Source organism: Manduca sexta, chromosome 11 (assembly GCF_014839805.1).
Source record: "Manduca sexta isolate Smith_Timp_Sample1 chromosome 11, JHU_Msex_v1.0, whole genome shotgun sequence".
NCBI lineage: Eukaryota > Metazoa > Arthropoda > Insecta > Lepidoptera > Sphingidae > Manduca > Manduca sexta.
Window position 1 is genome coordinate 13516654 of NC_051125.1, and position 22498 is coordinate 13539151.

Genomic DNA, 22498 nt, shown 5'->3' on the forward strand with positions numbered 1-22498 from the left:
AATCCGCTCATCGAAATGTTGCTTAAGAGGAAGGTCTTGAGTTCGGACGTACCGTCTGTGGACAAGAGTAGTACAAACTAAATTCGTCATTATTTTTCTAATATACCTCTTTGTTGGGCAACAGTGTTTTCTGTTAAACAATAGGTAACTTGAGTATTATTGTCATAGAGAACACAACTGACATTAAACTTTCTAGTGAATCTGATAATACACCTTCTGGATTTACAAATTGGACTGTTTGACTCTTTACTTAAGAAAGATTTGTATTTAATTACATAAACATATTGTTTTATAATCCAATTGGATCCGAGAGTAACTTGCTACACGGTAAAAAATAATATCTGAAAATTCATACATGTACATTATATACGGTGTAGATTCGAAAAGTAAAATAAACGAAACATAAAAAAATGTTTACCTATATGACACAGAAAATTAGTTTATCGTGTTCTATAATCCTCCCCACGTTGGTAGGGTTACATAAACTGATATCAGTTTAATTTTATGATAACAGAGGGCTATCAACTAGTTAAATTTTATGACATCACGACATCAAAAATCTTTATAAATACACAAAACGTATTTCGGCGTACGAGGCACGAACTGCACACAGCAAGTTCAACAAAGTTTACCGTCTGCAGGAGTCACACTCGCTCCGTTATTGAAGCAGTAGATAGCCAAGTTTGTGATGAATAGAAAACTTTAATAACTATATAACAATTGGATATATTTATGATAGAAAGTATTTCGTAGTTTCAAACCGCTTTGAAATGCAGCGTCCAGATTGTGAGCTTGAACTGTTAGAGCAAATTGGCGTTATCAGTTCTGGCTTAGACGTTTGGCATTAGTGTTTTTTCACGTGGCATACCTTTGTTAGCCTGACAAGGGTTGGCTTATACAAACGCACCGGAATTTTGATAAATATTGCTCGGTATATACTGTCCCAGCTCATAGAATGTGCATAATGGTTGGTCTACCGTATGAGAAAGTTGATCAGGGGAGGTATCATCATTTGATCGTTTTTGTATTAACAACCATTATTGTATGAACATTGTTGTGTTCCGCTTTCGAGTACGTTATGTTTTATAACCAACGAAGTCACTCTGAATTAAACTAATAACTGATATCTCGTGGTAAGTAGGGCTGCGTAGCACCAAACAATAATTCGAAGTTCTGGCTATCATTGCAACTGGCAATTTGTCAATTACCGTAAGATTGCGGTGGTTGCCATCACTTGATTAGATTTTTAGATTTTTTCTATCGTGTGTAAACCCTAAAAATTCAAATAAGAATTCTAATTTATTTCAAAACCTCACTTTGTAAATATCAAAAGAAACCGTTAAAAAACATCTCTTTGTGCGTTACGATAGGTGTAAACTGTAAAGTCCCACATCGAGACGAATATTTGTATGATCTACAAATATTTGTCTCGCGTCTGGGCGCTGCAAAACCACGTCTTTTTCCATTATCTATTCGCACGGCGGATTGTAGGGAAAAATGATTTCGTGCCTACATTCACAACTACCGATAGATTTGTTTATCTCAATTTTACCAATGTAGATTTTAATACAAGTTATTCGCCATTACTCGTATAATTTATAAAATATATTTATGCGTTTTGAAAAAAAAATAAAGACGAATCTTTATATAAATACGTTATTCCTCATTCCTAATCTTTTTGTTTAAAGCAGGCTCTTTGAGCAATAAATATAATTTAGTTACCCATACTTAATGATATTTTTCCAAAGTATAGATTTTATAGGTAGTTTCAAAAGTATTTTCAAGATACCAAACCATATGTATATTTATACGTAATATAGGTAAAATATACAATTATCATTTCCACATTCTATAAGCACCGTTAATCCAGAACGCGACGGCGGAAATCACAAACTATTCACGAGTCACATGTTCTAAACGTTTCTAATATGAAATCCATACTCGAACGTTTAATAAATCAAGTTTCTGACGAGACAGGCCCCGGTTCCACCTCCAAGAATTTAATATCGTTTCAAATTGGCAAAATAATAAACTGGCACGTCAGTTGCAGGAAACGCAATCACCTCTGTTATGGGAACGTAATTAAATATTAATCTGGTTGCGATGGCGCCGTGCATTATAGAGTTGCTAGTTTTCTATATCCGCGATTATTCTTACTAATATAAATACGAAAGTAACTCTGTTACGCTTTCCATCTTTCATTTTGATGGAATTTGTAGACCACTCTTGAATCATAAGATTGGATATAGGCTTTTTTATCACGGAAGTACAAAGTGGAAGTTTTATCTGGGGAATGATTTTTCATGGGCGGACCCGTGAGCAAAAGTTAGTTAACTATAAATCGCGATTGCAATTAAGTATTTTTATGCTCTTAATCCACTCATGGAAAGACCGGATATGACTCTACTGAAACGATTACTGCCATGAGAGAGAGAGCCCATATTGGTTTGGGCGAGCCGTATTCTGGGGACAATTGTGTACATTGTCCATATTATTGGCGAAGACTCCATATAATTCGTGGCTTCCTTTTCGTAATTTACATAAAATCTATTTATCATTAAAAGTATTTACAATCCGCATTTATGCAAATTAATACCTATATTATGTTGTATTAGGTTCCTTTTCGGAAAATTTCACCCTTTGCGACTAGTCAATCCAGTACACAGTATTAATCGATCTTATTATTGTGGGAATCAGCAGCTATAAATAAATAGCTACTAGAAATAATAAGCCGTTGCAGAGGTAAACAATTTAATTATTTCTAAGGATCAGTTGGAAGTCTAAGGTATATTTAAAGGTACATAGTGTAGTTAGCTGAATATGTTACATGTCACTCACAATCTGTTCATGAAGGGAAATTGGTGAAAATATTGTTTACACTACTTCTTATCTAATCTTACTTCTTACTAATAATATAAATGGAAAAGTTTGTAAAATGTTCGAATGTTTGTTAGAAATAAACACAGGAATAGCTGAATGGTTTTAGATGAAATTTGGGACACCGGTAGAGAGTGGCAAAGGGTGAAATTTTTAAAAGGGAACCCGACACAATATAAGGGTCATTTTAACATCGCTTTACTGAATGAAACCACAGGCTTATCAAGTTACAAAATGATAAAAAGATCAGAAAACTAAAACCAGGATTTTTGGTGAAAATAATCGTTATTAATAGATGATTTTTGGCACAATGTCATCAAAAGGTAAGACCAGTATGTGGTTTCATTTAGTAACGCAATGTCAAAATGACCCTGTATACTAGATATAAATATTGGTATTATACTATATGCCCCTATTTTGGAAGGGTAGGCTGCGCTATGTATCGCTGCAATGATTTAGAGACTTGAAGTAATAAAGATTTTTCACGCAGATAAAGCCGCGAGCAACAATTAGTAAATTACAGTTTAAACTCAGTCTAGTATTAGTAAAACTGCGCCCAAAACTTGTATTTAAAATCCTACCAAACAGCAACAATAACATTATGGTAATATGAAAATTGTACTCCAAAACAAAAATGTATTTTTATTGTAGCGTGAGCTTATTTTTTGGTACATTCCACTCGTCTGTTTCACAGTTGAGCTAGCGTGCGGAACAGAACATGTTGAAATTAAAAAAAGGCCCCAAAATGGCTTAAACAATCGTCCGCTTGCGAAATCATTATTACCTGTTTTAATTTTCCCAAAAACAGTTCAGTAAAGTTATTTAGCTCCTAGCAAAGCTAGGGCTCTCAGTACCACTCAGCGGGCTTCGTGCCGTTCCCTTGTGAAAACTACGAAAATTATAATACGAAAAAAAATGACGAAGCTCTCAACAACGAGCTAACTTGAGCTTTTATGAACTTAAAACCTTTTGAATTTCGGCTACGAGACAACCCTTTTTCTTTTCTCTTTCCACTACTTATTATTTTATCGAATTATAAAGGAAGTCTGTTAATGAATGCCACAGCTTCAAATAAAAACATTAAAATTCGTGTTTGAATTGGGCCAATATAATATTCGGTATTTTGATGTATAATTTCAATAAGACTCTTTATGAATGACATTTAAAGTCGATCTTTGAAAACTTTTATAAACAAAAATGTTATTTCCCTCGCTTTGAACCGTAGTTATATATTTAAACTTTTGTACTGTAATTAAAAGTAGATAAAATATATCAATTAAAATTTTATGAATATTTCATTTATAACGACCTGAATGACAATTAATTTCAAATCAACGAAATTGTAAGACAAATCGAAAGCATTTCAACCATTAATTGTTACTAAAAATAACAATTAATACTGGATTCATAAACCTATGGACTGATTTTTTATTTGAACTTTTATCATACCTACAAATAATTATATCATTTTGTCAAATTGTTAAAATATTATGGCAAAATACTAAATTATTCGTCCGATAAAATTCGCTTATCGATAAAAAATGTACACATAGGGAAATGAATTAAAAATACAAGCACTATCTAAGCCATCGTATTGAAAAAAGAATCACACACAAACGGAAACACATTTTCCTTTCAAAACAAATGCACATCTTTGAAGTTCGCAAAAACAAACGGTCCAAGCAAAGGAACATTTCCTTTTAAAAAGCCAATAACAATATAAGTTTAACAAACTGCAACATAAGGGTAGTTTAAAATCGATAAAGCCTTTTCCACACCATTGATTCGCACATACGAGAGTACGAACGCCAGGTGTGTAGTCAGACTTTGTCCGGTGGTTTTATTGTGCGGACACGTGGTGTACCAATCTAGTCGGTTAAGTAATGAGAAAACATACCATTGATTTTCCTAGGTATTTGAATATTCGGATTGTTTTATGTTTATGTTAAGTTCATTAATCACATACAATGATCGATATTTAGCTGTTTTCTTTGTGGACAAATGCCATTCTGACATTTTAATCATAAAAAAGCGTATGCAATTTCAACCCTCACGAATTAAAAATACAATGACTGCTGCTACAACGTTAAATCTTTGCTTCGGGGCCCTGGGACCTTAAGTTAACATTTTAATACGGGTCTGTTTTTTTCTGCGAAAGGCTTGGAACACCCGCCGAGCTCCTTTGAGACTTAATAACTGAAACGGGCACAAAGCCCCCTCAAGTACAACTGATAGAAAATTAGTCGCGGTCAACATTTAATTCAATATAGAATTAAATTATGTCTGTTTTTTCTTTTGTTTAAATTTGAATTACGAACATAAGTTGTTTTGTTTTTAGCTACAGACGCGCTAACGAGTAGGTCACGCAAATAATAATTGAAATTAAAGCAATATTTAAATAAATTGCTTTGTGTATATATATGTGTTTATAATTTCGTAATCTATAATTTTGTATTTTGTTAATATATTATTTAAACTATAACTAACGTGAAAGACTATATACGTAATATTAGCATGCATAAATTGTATTTTATAATGGTACAGATAAATAAAATGTAAATCATATATATCTTATTAAGAATTCTAAGATACCTATATAACAATATATACTACGTGCATAAGTATACACACGTAATTTAGAAAATTCCGACATGCAGTCTTGAAGGTTGATATCAAACCCGCGACGTTAATCTCACTATTCCGTCACAAACCCTTACTGTATTATAACCGTTTATAAAAAAAACAAGAACTGCAACACAAGCACTTATCTTAGTACACAAATTAAATCAACTTACGGCTGTTTCGCACCGCTCTTTGCGTAGGGAAGACTGTGTGGTATTAGATTATCGATTAGGTCCATTATTGTTTACAGGTATGAATATGAAAAATAAACGACACTTCTAAACGACATGTACCACTCAGTTTTATAGTCAATTTACTTTTAGACAGGTTTAGTACTAGAACTGCGGATCTGTCGAATTTATCGTAGAATATTTTGCATATTTTATAACACAGTTTACAGTATCTACTATCGTTATAGCGTATATGTATATATACCATGCCCTGTGATAGAAAAATTCGTACAGCCCTGTATTATATACATTGTTTTTATTTATTATATACTGACTGATATTATTTTATTATATACTGACCCACTGCTGGGCACAGGCCTCCTCTATTATAGAGAAGGATTAGGCCTTAGTCCACCACAATGGCCCAGTGCAAATAGGCAGACTTCACACACCCTTACATTCTATCGTAGAATTCTTTAGGTATTTAGGTTTCTTCACGATGTTTTCCTTCACATTAAGAGAACGATAATTGATAAACAATACATGCAAAACTTTTAAAAAGTCTGAGGTGTGTTTTGGGTTTTGAACCTGTAGAGTGTAGACCATCGTGTCGGCAGACCGTTTCATTTCCAACTAAGCTATCGTCGTTATGTCGAAAATGAACACTAAGGTATAAAGTTTAATCTTTATGGACGGGAAAAATTCGCTTCAATAGAAATCTGTACCTTATCTTAAAATATGGAAGAGTATAAGCAAAATTATTGTTTATTTTTACATCTTACTTATTATGATTTGTTCTATTATTACTATTTGTTATAATTATTTGTTAGTATTTTCGTAAAACTATGTTATTAACATTATAAATTATGAAAGTGGGCAAATTATATTATGAATTGTATATATCGACCCTATTCACCGACTGTTTATCATTCTGCTTAGTTTCCTCATTTTATTGTATCATTATACAATAACAAATGAATTATGAACTAAACATTTCTTAGAAAGAGTTCTGACCATATGCACAACTTCACATGATGTTGTTAGGGAATTCAACTTGAGTAAATAATGTTTTCCCTTATGCATAAACAAGTATCAATTGCTATGAAGACAATGCATGTAGGTCATCACTATTTAAACATTCTAATTGAAAGCCATGTCATTCCCGTGAAGTTATTCCATTGCTTTGTATTTCTATTGAATGTTATTATTAACAATTTCATAATAAATCAACCTGTATATTGGATATTGCGTTATAGAATTTTTAAATAAAATAAATAATAATAATATCAGCCCTGTATTATATACTTGCCCACTGCTGAGCACGGGCCTCCTCTACTACTGAGAGGGATTAGACCTTAGTCCACCACGCTGGCCTAGTGCGGGTTGGTAGACTTCACACACCTTCGAAATTTCTATAGAGAACTTCTAAGATGTGCAGGTTTCCTCACGATGTTTTCCTTCACCGTTAATTTAAATACATTTTATAAAAACATCTTGTACCTACTGAAATTTGGACTCGTCAAGTCGCTATGATAAGATTTCTATTTACAAAAGCGCTATCTATTCATTCATTACACTGAAATAGTAATGTTCGATGGATTAAAGTTCAAGGTAACCAATATTTTAAATAGTTAAATCTCTCAATGACAAGTGTATAAAAACCTTATCCCGATTGGTCCATGTCATCTACCGCTATCCTCCCCCAAAGCATACCAGCCAGATAATTCTTTGAATTCCATCCACAACATCGAATCGGCTTTTTATACTATGTCTGAATGCATATTTAAACAACATTAAACTGACTTTAATATCAAAATTTATGTTGAGTGAAGGGAAACATCGTTACGAAAAAGCAAAGTTTTCGGTTCGACCATAAAACATCTAGAATTATCTTTTAAAAGAGATCTCGTCGGGGGCGCCTTCATCAAAGTCGTTATACTTCTTTCAGCACTAAACCGACCGAAATTCTTCACTTTTAGCTTTTTCATACTTTCAGCAACATAATTACTTTGAAGGAAGCCGCAACACTGTAATCTTGACAGAGAGGTAAAAGAGCGCCGTGCAGTTCAACACTGGCTCATGTTTGGGTACAACAAGGCCTAAAGCTCAAACAAGACCAAAACATCGCGAATGTATACCGCGTTGCATGTTTTCTCACTATTTGGCTTAAGTTTTCTAAACTGGAATACTGGCATCTTTTGTATTGACTGTTGGTTATATAGACATTGTGAACCCTGAACGAATGCATTTTCTCAGAATATGAGTGTGTATGTATACATGATTTATAAAGAAAATATATGTTGGGGATTCAAAAGGTTTTTGTCAAAGGATTTTATCGCGATTTTTTATATATAATTTTCTTCCAACGTTTAGAAGACTGCAGCCTTCATGGTCACGTTTAGGACCATATAAAAATAGTTTTCTAAAATATCTGATATTCGCGTAAACATAAGAAATCATTTGATTTAGTTTATTTTCAACCTAATAAATTTATAATTATTTAGGAACACATCTGCAGTTCAGTCTAATTTTATTAAGCCTTTTTTACAAAGAGATAAAATTTGTAAGTTGCTTGTAGGAGATTAATCTTCAGAATTAATGAGCCGATTCTATGCTATAAATTATTTAATACATGTAACTATTAAAAATACTCTTTAGATTTAGAAAGTTCGAAATTACATTTAAATGATAGTTCGATAAATATTAAAGTTTATTTCACAAGCGATCTGATATTTCAACAAAGAAGCAACGGAATGACTTTTCCCCAGAAACAAACACGAGCTAAACAAGTATTTACATAGTTAAATACACTACAAGACAAGTAAAGTCCGACAGACATTGTACTTCAATTAAAGACACGTGAGGATATCTGAAACCGCCGATTAGCTTTACATTGATAACATCAATCTAATAAGCGTTTATAATACACAAATAATTACGGGTTTGATACAGTCGTGTGCCGCAAACAGTTATTACACAACTCCGACGGTAATCACTTTAATTTCATACTTACTTGCTTTCAGACTGACTGACGTCACTCCACATCTGAAATCAAAATATATTTATTATTAAAATCATACAACTGGTATAGAAAATTATAATCATGTTTTTAATAATAATAATAATAAATATTTATTTGGATTAATAATACAGGTTTTTTTAAACATATCTGCATTAGTTAGGTAACTGTGTCAGAAATATTAAAAATTAATTGGAAATAGAAAAGGACACCTAGCAAAAATATTGACGAATAAGATTTGAAGATTAGCTTTACATTCAATAAATTAACAAAATATATTTATTTCCACTTCATATACAATAAAATTTTGTTCATAGGCGGACTTAATGCCAAAGGCATTATCTCCAAAACTGGAAATATAATTATTATCAAAATCATAAAAAATGGTATATAGAAAATTATAATAAAAATTGAAAATAGAAAAGGACACCTAACAAAAGTATTGACGATTTAAATAACTTTATATTAAATAAATTAACCAAAAACTAAATACTAAATATAGCCGGTTTATAAAAAGTTATATATATCAGTAATATTCTGTATTATTGTCGCCCAAAATTATTTTAGCCAGTCACCAGACGACTCATGTTTAACAGATTATGTTTGATATCTGTACTACGATCATATTCGCAATCAATCAATTTAATACTGAGTCGGTATTGATTTGATAGTACATCTAATACACGAAACAGAGAATTCGAAGACAACCTTACATATATAAATTACAAACAATAGACTATCTTACCATATATTACGCACATAATACGCCACAAACATGAACTCGAAAGCAATCAAAATGATTAGCTAATTTTATTTTCATTAAAATAATTAGCCAATAACATTACTCGCTCACGCGTCACGTAGTATTTGATAAATGGAAATATAAATGGCATGTCAAACGTAACCATTTTCGTGTCAGATGACTATCAGAAAATTGCTCAGTTTTTGTGGCGACGAGTTGACGCGGAAACCCCTCTGTCGTGACTGTCATGTGACCACTACAATCGCGGCAAGTATTGTTGTAATGACACTGGTCTAGTTAGCAACGCTCAGTCAATACCGCGCGGTTTGTTTCATCGCAATTGTAAGGTGAAATGGGTTTGCAAGAAATTCAGAGGGAATTTTTCGTTATATAAAATTTTTAGGTGTACATTGTATTATATTTATTTTTAAAGATATGGGCATTTTTCGATTGCATCACAGGGGCCTTATTCTCTATCCCGCACGTTATTTTAACAGTGCGTAACAAGCACATAACACAACGCATCATGTTTAGGACTATAGAAATTTGGCTTACAGAATACCATTTCACGCACATTTCTGATAAGATAACATGACACGGCCGCGTTACGCGTTTACACTATCATACAGGATAAGGGCCCAGTATTATAAACAACATATTGTTTGTAAGGCATTTTTCTTAAACGTGCACGATAAAGTGACCCCACTGCACCTGATGGTAAGTCGAATAGAGTCCAATAGAATGTCGAGTGTCGACGGTTGACACAAATATGCTGGCCTTTTGGAACTGGATATACACAGGCTAATCCTGGAACGCGTCACACTTACGTGGACCACTATAACGGGTTTTAAAACGTTGTGACCGGTGGTCGCTATCCGGGCGGATAAAAAATGTATCCTTCAACTAAAAAAAAATAGATCTATACTAACATATAAAGTTGTATCTAATATGCTGCTTAGTAGCATGCTATCTCATAATTCTCTTCTACGCAAATACCATTTCATACAGGTGGAGCTGCAGACAAAAATAAAACCCTTATAGTAACTGTAAGTATTTTTTTTATACATTACATAAAACCTTAACATCTCATAAACATCACAGCGTAGGATGCTAACATTAAGGTAAGTTCATAAAAAATATCTTTCATAATTAGGTAGATTTATAAGTGTAATAATATAGGTACAAATATATTAGTGGGCGTACGTACTCCTATGAGATCGTGTAATCAAGCCCTTGGGGCTTGAGGCTAGTTTGCTATCACGATTCAACTCAATATTTGAAGGGCGAGGTTGCAATATCCAATTTTGTAGACATGATATTATGACTAATAGACTTGAATTGTACATAATATATGGAACGTTGTTTAATAGTTATAAAATTTTATTATTATTTTTAAGGTAAAGGTACCACTGATGGCCTACTTAATTTTAAAACATCATGAAGACTATGAAGAAAATCGTTTTTGATTAAATTGCAACATTTTGAACAACAATTTTGAATGTTGTGTATACCTGTAAGTGATATACATATCAGCCAATTGTCAACATGTTTACATATTATGTAAATTTAAATACTAAAAAAGAACTGAACTAAAAAATTTTGAGTATGTTTTTGCAATTCAACGAACAAAACATAGATAATCGGCCAAAATAGGAACCGGAATATCTTCAGTGGCATTGCCTAACTATTTAATTCGTAAAAAAAATATTTTACAGCTACACACACAATATTTTATTTAACAGTCTACAATTTCAATAACACTGGCCTATAAAACAAACAATAACAGCCTCGAAGATAGCCAAGTATCGTAACACAAGTCCAACTCAATGTTTCCGACGCTTATCGCTGCTCGCATTGAATTAACACAAAATAACCGTTAAACAAAAGCAATTCAACAATGCCGCCAAATATTAATACGCCTTTAACTCGTGCCAGTGAGTGTTTCTGCCATTAATTGCACGAAATAACGTTATCAGTGGATGGCCACATTATACCCTGAAATGTTTGTAAGCATGTACCACATAAATTACGGACACTAAGCTGATTAACATAAAACCGAGTCGACATTCACCGAATTACCCTAAAATCTGTTAACAAATGGTAGCTTTGCATAATTGAATGAGTTGAACGCAAACTCGCCCATATGGACTACGGAATCTGGTGAAATATGAGATTATTAATATACCAAACCACCTTGGAAAAATTTATTGCAAATTATAATTTTTCACGAATTTTCAACTCATTTATTTACCATGCAGAAATAATTTATATAGTTAACAAACTCTAGTATTGATAGTACGAAGTCGAGTTTTAGGAGACTTGGTAATAATAAAACAACAAAAATTAAAACAACAACAAATATAAAAATATAAGATTATCTTTTCAACCAACTATACCTGTCGAGCGAGCTTTTACTCTAACTCTTAATTACAACACAGAATAATCTTGACCCTTGTATACTTGCCTAGTCAAGTTTAGATTCTGACTTGGCTGGTTAACTACCCACATATACAAATTTAAGCAAACATCGGAAGTCAGTCATCTCAGCTCCTTTCGGCACGTGCCCTCCGTTCAGTGGAATTCAATGTCGATTCCGACTGCGTTCCTAGCCGCTAGGGACACCGCAATTAGATCCTTCCCATTGTTTCTCCAAGCACTTTCTGTTGTTAGCAATTCCAGTTTCGATTCAACGGCTTCTGCATTCTCTTTGGTGTTCCGTTGCGGTGCGGTGCGGTGGCGGTGCGGCAATGTGGTGCAATCGCTTCCAATTGCTTTTGCTTCTCAGGTACGTCTGGAGATTACGATTGTTCCAAAATCAATGTGTTCACGCGAATGTATAGGAATTTTGTGTTTGAAAAAATAATATACCATGACGTTTAATTTTGATTCCATTCTTAAATATGGTTACATTTGTTTTTAATAAAAAGCACTGCATATATATATTTTGTTTATGGTAATCATATTATTAAAATTATCAGCTGTGATTTATTTGTTCATTATAAATGTTAAAATAACCTTTTAATTTGGGCAATATATTTTACGCGCGCGAATTAATAAACGAAATTCTGTATCATAATTCAAACTTTATTTTATTACCATCACACAGTCGACCGCGCAAAATGCAAACATTTTATGATGTTTTATCAGCCAAATAGGAAGGATTAAAACTATTCGTGGTTCCCGTAATAGTATTCTGCATGCGGAACTCGTAGCGTCGCGGACACTCGTTACAAACTCATTTTGGGAAAGTTTCGCCCGTGCGTCGTGCATAATCATATTTACATAAAAGCATAGTCCGCTGGACTGACGGCACAAAATATAAATAATAAAATTTACTCTACCACATGCTGAACACGGTTTTATGGTTTTATATTTATATTGTGAACTTGTTAGTTTCAAATTTAGAATTGTTTTACAATTAAGTAAAAATAGACAATAGAGTTCATTATTATAACGGTGCGGACATCACTTATAATGAAACTGTGTTCTATGCATATTAAAAAGTTGTCGGTGGTAATGTAATTTCTAATGTTGCGCGCTACGCCGTAGCTCGTAGCGGTAATATTCGTAGAGGTGCTACGAAATCCATAGCTACCGAATACCAAGTGGAAATATATTTTTAAAAGGATTTTTACCGTACAATAGCTTACGTTTATAAAATCAAAAGTGTTTCCATTTTACAAGCAATATTTTTTATACATTAAATTATCACAAAACCTTTGTAGTTTGAAATATTCGTGTTTGTGTTGCATGGCTTTAACTGGCAAGCAAAAACCATAAATCCATAAAAATACCTAAACATTTACGGGAACGCAATAATTCTACTGCGGCGTACTGACGTCCCGAAGTCATTTAAAGTAGCTAGACCAATTGAATTGCAAATGTAAGGAAATAAAACGATGTTTGGCGTTTTCTGTTTTCCTCATTTTCCTGTAAAGTTTCAGGACTTGCATGTAATTGCTTAATTCCAGTGCGGCTACGATAAAGTTCCTCCTAGAACAATCTAAACAATATTTATAGTCCGAGAGCTGTGTTCCTTTTTAAAGCCTTGAACAGTAACTTGTTATGACAGTTAATGAACTTTTCCGCACGCTATTTACTTTACGTGGCTTTTGTAAAACACTGGCCTTTTATTTAAGCTGAAAATTGCATCGAAATTATATTGCGTACCTTAACTTATGAGTAAAATACCTACTTAAATAAAATTTGTTATAAAGTTTAAATTAATTTTGGTGCGTTAAAATAAATTTAATTAAAAACGTAAATTCCACATTTCATTAATGCACCATTTTTATTAATAACACTAAATTTAATGGTTATGTCAATAAAGATAATTTCAATCCCACATGTAAAACAATACATAATTCATAGTAGACTGCGTCCACATTCGTCAGCGGCGAGACCCATACAAAGCTTATCTTGGTTATTAAGTTTTTAATTCGCTGCCTTGTTAGGCACTAATTTAATTCTCTAATTGTCAGACTTTATGGTCGGTACACCGGTATTTACCTGATGAATATCGCACGAGTACAACGATGTGGTTTTTAAAGTAATGGAAGGCTTAATCTAAATAACGCTACGCTGTAATCCTTTGTTACGTGGAAACAGGTAATGTGCGGATAATTCAACGTGTGTCGTGCAGACGTAGAAATATTTTAAGTAATGAACTCTTTTATTGTGGTATATTATGTTAATGGATCTTGATAAGGAGTATGATTACAAATTTATCATGTTTATATGTCCTGTGTATAGGTTATAGTGATTTGCATTTGTAGAGTTTTGGAATAGATAATAATAAATAAAAGTTATTTATTTTATTAATTACTATATAGAAAATATTTTCCGTCACATTAGTAACAAATGTTCACGCCTTTTATTCTTACTTGAAAGGCTAGACATTAAATAACCACATGACTACTACACCCACTGGTACGCAAATATATTCGAACCGAACTATGTACATTTCAGGCTAAAATTGAAATCACAAATATGTTATTAAGCGCTTTTTCAAATAGACAATCACATTTTTAATTAGCTCATTTGGGTTTCGAACATAAAAGCTACCTCTCGTTGTCAAAACACGTAGCCACTAGATTTTTCATAAATTCTCAGTGGGCCGAGTTTTCACTTGCTGATATAGCAATCATTGCAAACAGTCATGAAAACTGCGATTAAGAGACACCCTTTCAACAATTGATTGTCACGGGTTTTACACAATGAAATTGGTTTTACCTTATTAAAATTTTCAGGTAAAGATAAAAATGTACAATATAATAATGCTTCATAATATGTAAAGCGTCAATACCTGAAGGGTACCGCGGCGTGAGCCAGCCGTAAAAGAAAGAAACACGCAAGTTCGATTTCTACATTGAAAGTAGAAATAAAATATGTACTGTGAACGTGCAAATATTTATATTAGGTCTAGATGAGTGAAAAAAAAAAGTTCCTTGTTTTACATACCTTCTTATACATACTTACGAAATTTCATTTGTAAGGTTTGTTTTGAAACAAAAATTTGAATATAGATATCTATTCAAATTTCTGAATTTTCTTGTGTATTTGATACTAAGCTAACCATTAGTGAAAAATTTTATTGACATCCAAATATATCTTTATAAAAGGCTTTATAAATCCGTGGAATAAACCGAAAAACTAACATTCGAGAATATTGTTATAGCGCCACCTAGTGAATGTTCAAAAAACCAATGCAAAGCGGCCACGGTAACGGCACATAGCAGTAGCGCCATCTTGCTAAACCTTGCCATACTAAATATTAGTTAAACAACATTGGCCAATAGATGGCGCTGTTCAGAATATACAGAATATATTCCAACAACAATTTCACAATGTTATTGATTGTGCGTTCACTGTTTCCATTCGTTTATACAAATGGTAAAGCATCATAATTTCTGCATTGACTACTTATTTTATATTTCTAGATAATTTGATAGCAGATAAGCTGAAAGTCGTTATATGACACTTACAAGCAACGTAATTAATATAACGTTTTAGTTTTATACATCTTTAGAATCAGTGTAAATTTTACAATTTATATTTATTTACGTGAATGATTTTACTTTGTATACATCCTCTCATTAAATAAATATCCTATTTAATTCAGCACCGGTTTATTTACCTGCTAATATTATTTATTTCAGCATTTTTTCAGCAACATTACTATCAATATAAAACAAAACAAGGAAGCATGTTTATAACCTGCAACATAAATATAAGTCAACTATAAGCTGCATTTAATAACAGGCGAAATTATACAATAAGATGACCCTGTTTCTTAGAAGACAGAAATCTGAAGTTATTATGTGACGCTCGCGACACAATATCTCTTTGTAATACAAAGTACAACTTACATTCTACTATAATTACAAATCCTGCACTTTGTGAATCAATATTTCGTAAACATTATTACGATTCGGAAATCGATTCGAAATAATTGTTACTGAAGTATAATACAAATTGTTTATTACCTCAAAAATAATAATAAAAAGAAGGAGTAATGAACATGAATATATTATACACTATTATATTCTCTTGGTAACTATTTAAATAAGTCTACCCTGAGTTGTAAGAACCAACAGCTTTCACTGTTATAGATATACCAAACTTCTCATTCAACCCAAATAAAATCCTTACTAAATGTATTTACTTTCCTGCTATCTTATATTATCTTAATAATATAGTAAATAAGAATATTTGGGAAAATGTTTGGATATTTGTTAGAAGTAAACTCAGACACAGCTGATCGAATTTGCATAAAATTTTACACACGCGAAGACCATGTCATGGATTAACACATAGGCTTTTTTATACCGGGAATTTACTCTCGTGGAGAATAATTCCATTGTTTTAATTTCTTTTTAATAGATGGCGTTGTATTGATGGCGTAATGAACCGCTACAGTGATTTAGTGACTTTTGTAGCGGCAAAGGCTTTTCACGCAGACAAAGTCACGAGCAACACCTGGTACTTTATATGCGAGAATAGGTATGTTATTTTCAAAATGGGCAATAAAACAATGTAAAACATGAGTATTTTACAAGGGGTGATATTTTTTATGATAAAGTTGTGCTACTTTACATGCTAAAAGTAATGGATGGATTTTGTAGAACTTTATTCTGTTACAATAATTTCACACGAATCTGGATCAAATTATAATAAATTGCTATAATAAGTAAACATGTAATATATTTACAAGATTTACGTATTTTTGATGATGTTATGTCAAATCGAATTTGTGAAGTCGCCAAACTTTTGTAGTAAACGAGCAGATCAAATTTCTTAACACATTATCATTATTACACGAAACTTTATTAATTTAACTGTCTATTTTTTACATTTGTTTCTGTCCATTCAAAGATTGTCTGGAAGAAATCTCTTTTAGCGATAACAACGCCCATTATAGAACCATATCTTACATTTGTTTTTCTATGTTCTTTGTATGTTCTATTGCTTATGCAATAAAAAATTCTATTATCATTATCCACAGCATTTCTACAATGCTTTAAATACGACCAAATGATATAACCAAAACAACTCAAACACCTACGTGCTCCGTAATTGAGCCGGGTAATCCACAAGACCAACGCGTTTAACCTAAGTGTGTGAGGAAGACAAATTGAGCCGCTGTCCTCGTAAGGACACAGCCTACGATGGGATTACAACTAGACATTAGCACAAGATTATTCATACAGGTCTATCTGACCCGAGACAGTGCGGTAGAGAAAACTACGGGACTTATTGTGACAGATAAAATTTTATGTAAAACATATTTGGTGTGTATATGTATATCGTATTAAATCATGTTGTTTTATTTATCCAAAGATGTATTATATCAAACAAACAGTATTTAATTTTCAAACGGAATGGGATATGTAGAAAAGGCTAAATATAAATTTAGTGTTAGAATTTATGTTTGTATGCAAATGACAAGACTATAACAAGTTATAAATTTTATTAAACCTGCATGAAATTATGGACAACGACACGTAATAGTTCAGCGTAAGATACAATTATCAATAAGACACAGTAAAAACTATCAAGTTGTATGAATTGACTAATGACCAACAGAAAATAAAAAAAAACCCTTTTTAGAAATAATTTTATGACATCGTATTTTAGTTAAAAATTTGGGAAATATGTGTTCAGTAATGACAGCAGGGAACCCCTTCTTTTAGTAATTCAACAATAGTAACGTATAATATCAAACACTAATTGTATCTACGCCTATACGGGTGGTAGATCTCTTATATGTAAAAGTCCGCCTGGGTAGGCACCAATTGCAATGTCTATGTCTGCTGCGAAACAGCAGCGTGTAGTCACTGTTGTGTTCCGGTTTAAACAACATTGTAGCCAGTGTAACTACTGGACATAATTATAAGACTTAACATATTATGTCTCAGGATGTGCGAGATCAGTGGAATGCGAAACAATACTTTGTAATTCAAGGAATTGGATGGTGTTTATACTATTTATGGGCTCGTATCACTTACCATCAGGCGAATGGCAAGCTTGTCTCGTTTTTCAAAGCAATAAAAAAACGCACTGCTTTGTAATTTATGAATAGTTTGAGTGATTTTGTTACTGTAAGTAATAAGCATAAATATTTTTAAATTAACATTATAAAAGACATTACAATGTAAAACTTATTTTAAATTGAATTGACAGCCAAGTTCCAAAGTTAATCTTATCAATTATTAATATTCCCTAAAGTAATAAATACTTTTTTATTTATCATGCATATTAAAAAAAATTGCATGTCAATAATTTTTATAAAACTTGATTAATTATAAACCAATGTTTAAGCTCTACCCTGTACCTTCGCCAGTAAATAAGTCCTTTAATTTCATTTCATTTTTGGGCAGTGATGCCTAGTAATGCTTATGATCAAGCAGTTGTTAAATAAAAAGGGTAAGTTTATTGGTCACAGGTGCGATTAAAGAACCCAACTGGATCACTATTTTATCATACATCATGACTTCAAAAGACGACTACCATATTGACTAAAGCTCAAAGTCGAGAAAAACTATTAATTTTGACCACACCATAGTCAGTTAACCAAAAAACAATAAACGTTTAAACAAACAGACGAGCAACTGCGCAAAATTCAACAATTCCGTGAAACATATTATGCAAAGTATCTTCAATGAGATTACGAAATATTCTAAGTACAAAAATGTCCCGCAAAAGCACAGTATTCTGTAGCAAATAACGGGACAGGCATGACCGTGGGCACTAAAGCCTGGTCACATCTTCATTTACTATTTAAAATATAGTCGCGCACCCGCAAGAATTTCATCCTTATTTAGTTATTTCAGCTTTTTATTCCCCGAGAATAGTAACAACCATTCTTGCGTAGAAAAAGTCGCTTTCTAAATGCAAAAGCAGGAAAATATATTCCCGTCCCTTAACCCAAATTGAGCGAACAAAAGCGAACCTTTATCGAGGTCATTCCTTTGGGCCTTTGGACCCTAGATACAGTAGGTGTGATATGAGGCTATATAAACCACTGTAGTTTCAGCGCTTTTTCAGGACAAACAGTTCTCTTATAACGGTTAGAAGCATATAATATGATTGGTCTTTAATTTTATTTATTGCACTTAATATACAAATGTATACAGGCGGACTTAATGCCATAGGCATTCTCTACCAGTCAACCTTAGGGTGGTGCAGAGATAATCATGGTAGGTGCATCACGGTAATATGACACTGAGAAAGAAGATAAATGTATAAAATACCTATAATAACTATAAATACAATATAAGTAACATTGTAACTATCAAAATACTAATCTAACTATCAAAAACTTTAATCTGTATAATCAAAAGGGATTGAAGGCTTTCATATCCATTAGTATATGGTGATATATAAATATATTAATATTTGATTGCCTCAGTTGTGTAGTTGTATTGCGTATGTGGTAAAAGTACGACTATCGCCTTGAGGTCCTGGGTCCAAATCGGTATTCAAAAAACCCAGTCACAATGTTCTTTGCCCGACCACCGAAATAGACTGGGTTTTTCCACCTTAAAAATTATTCAGTCACAGCTTGGAGTCAGGAAGTAGGCGGCGCGGTGTGATACCTCCGTGCTTTAGAAATCTCTCTCCGGTCATTTCGGAATGCCGTCTCACCGGACTATGAGAGTGAAAGCACTATGATATCTCCTGCATACCTGGCTAATCTCCGTCGAAGATTTGTCGCTGTCCGAAATTTCTCGCTAAGAGGTTCACATAGGAATTATATTATAAGTATAATATATTTGTAAAATAGGAATTTGTAAAATACTGCAATAGCAATTCCATATCATTAGTAATTCCAAAGTCTAAATCGTGGCATTACGTCACGAAGGAATAACACATTTGTCACACCAACATTAGAGTTTACAGGAAATCCGTACGTAGTACTATATTATTAAAAACTATATTACACTATGTCAAGGATACACGATTTTAGCTAACTAATCGCCCGCTTAACCATCGTCATTAAATTTCAACATTATTGATTTTTATTAGAAAATAAATAAGTTTAGATCGTTAATTTTTGCGAAACTAAAAGTTGACGCTGAGAATAGTAAATGCATGGTATAAGTACTACGCTTAGTGTTTTAGTGTCAACTAGTTGTGCAGTATTTAAGTGTAACAATTCATTTATCTTGATAATCTTGCGATTAAATAGTACGCTATTTTTGCCGATAAAACTTATAATTACTGTTCTTTTTAGATATTGAAAACTTCATTGGCATTGTGTTTTTGGTCATTTGAATTCATTTATTTGTATGCATTATACTGTTTGTTTCTTGTACTATGATAAGAAATCAAGGGCGAAATATACAATAATTACTATTTATTATAAACAAAAGTGTCAAAATCCGTACCTCAGCATTTAAGGACGTCCTGCACTATGATAAAATAAAAAATAATTGTAGTGCGAAAAATACAATTACTATTTATTGTGAAAAAAAGTGTAAAAATTTCGTACTACAGCATTTAAGGACGAACCACCTCTAACCCTGGGCCGATTAAATACCAGTTCGTACCTTCAATGCGTCCCATGCGTGCGATGCGTTCGCCACGAGCTTCAACGGAAACTCTTAGAAGGCTTTCACCAGTCTTTCAATACTGAGATGACCTGATAAAATTCACAAAGAGCCAACGATGGAAGCGCCTCTGCATCATCACTCGAGATCCACTGGACCTAGTTCTTAAAACAAGTAAATAAAAGTCGTGAAAAAACTAAAAATCAACGGTGACCCAATTAGAAAATCTATAGAATAATTTGCATCTAATTTCAAAAGATTATTGACCGGCATTGAGCTGTCATTTACGCATTAAACAAAAATGATAAAATGTACATTAAAGTGGAACGCTTTCACAAGTTTATTGGAACTTTAATATATAAACTTGTTATTCGAAATGTCTTTGAACTTCTGCTTAAGTTATTTCACGAAATTTCTACACGGGTTATCAAACATAGAATATATATTTTTTTTAATAATGTATGCTTTTCCGATTTCAAGTAATGAGATACAAGATTGGGTATTATTATAAAATTACTTTATGTTTTATATTTGCCTCTATGGTATACTGTATCATTTTTGCGATTTTCTATGACATAGAGGCACGTTGTAAATATTTTGGGTACGATAAAAAAGTGCTGGCTTTATCGGCATGATACTATTGAATCACATCATCAATAAAATCGTAAATATGTAATCAATCAGAAATGTTACAAAATTATCGCATAATGGTCACAATAACAATTATTTATGTTTATGCGAATGTTAGATATTAATCTAAAACTATTTTACAGGTTTTATCGCGGTTTTTGAATTTTTTTTCTCCCGACGTTTCGGAGACTGCAATCTACGTGGTCACAGGGCGGACTGAGGTGTTGGTCATCCGCAAAGTCAAAGTTACAATATCAAGCGCAATAAAATCCTTAAAATAGTTTTAGTCACAATAATGTAATAAATCAATGGTAATAAATAACACCAACAAGAAGATCTACCAGTCTGAACCATTCGAATTACTTTTAAAACCAGTTAAAACATTCGAAAACAAAGCTATATCGAAAACCCGACAAAATACTAGTCATTCGAGCACCCTCTAAGGGAGCAGTAACGGGTTGAGATCGCGCGCTCATGACGTCATAATTCATCGAGCGACATCCGCTCGCATCCTGACCACGCATGAGTAACGACCCGGTCTTACATTTGCATTGAGCCAATGTGCATTTACAAATAGGGCTTGAATGCCTATCGTCACTGTAGAACAGACTAAGAGGTTGAAAAACTGCATTACCTATATATAATATTATTTATTTATTTAAATAAGGTTCTCCAACAGTACACACATTTCTTGTTTATAACATAAAAGTAGTAAAGTCACACGCTAATGTATGTACTAATTATAGGAGTACACAAGACTCACAAATTAGTACGCAATGTTCATATTTTACAACAGAAAAAAGACAATCATCAGTAAATCAAATCAAATCAAATCAAATCAATTTATTTTACATAAAACATGGTATAAATTATGATGTTAAATATCTTACATGTGCAACATGTTTCACCGTTTCAACGGTATGCAAAAAAATTATATACGTACTTATAATTAGAGAGAACGAAGTTAGGCAAATTACCTATTATTAATATATCTATTCCCTTTTAGGTGTAGTTTACTCATACAAATTACATGATTTTCTATACATAATATTATTATATTATATCTAACTATAAAACCTATGTTCATCTGGGGGTTACTATTATATTACTATATATCTTTACATTCCAAAAATTCTTTAATTGTATAGAAACATTTATCTATGAGCCATTTCTTTAATCTATTAATAAATAAGGTAAAAGGTAGTTCACGTAAGGTTTTCGGTATTTTATTATATATTTGAATGATCATACAACCGGTAATTCTTTTATACATAGTGGTTGACATTGAATTTAGTTTTACATTAGTTGGATCTCTGATAGTGTATTTATTATTTTGACATACTTTTCAAACAACTCAGAATGTTTTTTGACAAATATACCAATTTCT

At 32.5% G+C, this 22498-nt stretch overlaps 2 long non-coding RNA genes across 2 annotated transcripts in view; one reads left to right on the forward strand and one right to left on the reverse strand.

The window, feature by feature from the left end:
- LOC119189015 overlaps positions 1 to 8716 on the reverse strand; it is a 74491-nt gene extending 65775 nt beyond the window's left edge. Inside the window, exon 1 of the long non-coding RNA XR_005112210.1 lies at positions 8683 to 8716. This is a non-coding gene — a long non-coding RNA (uncharacterized LOC119189015). The remainder of the gene's footprint in view (positions 1 to 8682) is intronic.
- A 6915-nt stretch (positions 8717 to 15631) lies between these two features.
- On the forward strand, positions 15632 to 17083 carry LOC115443549. Its single transcript, XR_003938625.2, has 3 exons — positions 15632 to 15787; positions 16313 to 16432; positions 16935 to 17083. It is a non-coding gene; the product is annotated as an uncharacterized LOC115443549 (long non-coding RNA).
- The last annotated feature ends 5415 nt before the right edge of the window (positions 17084 to 22498 follow it).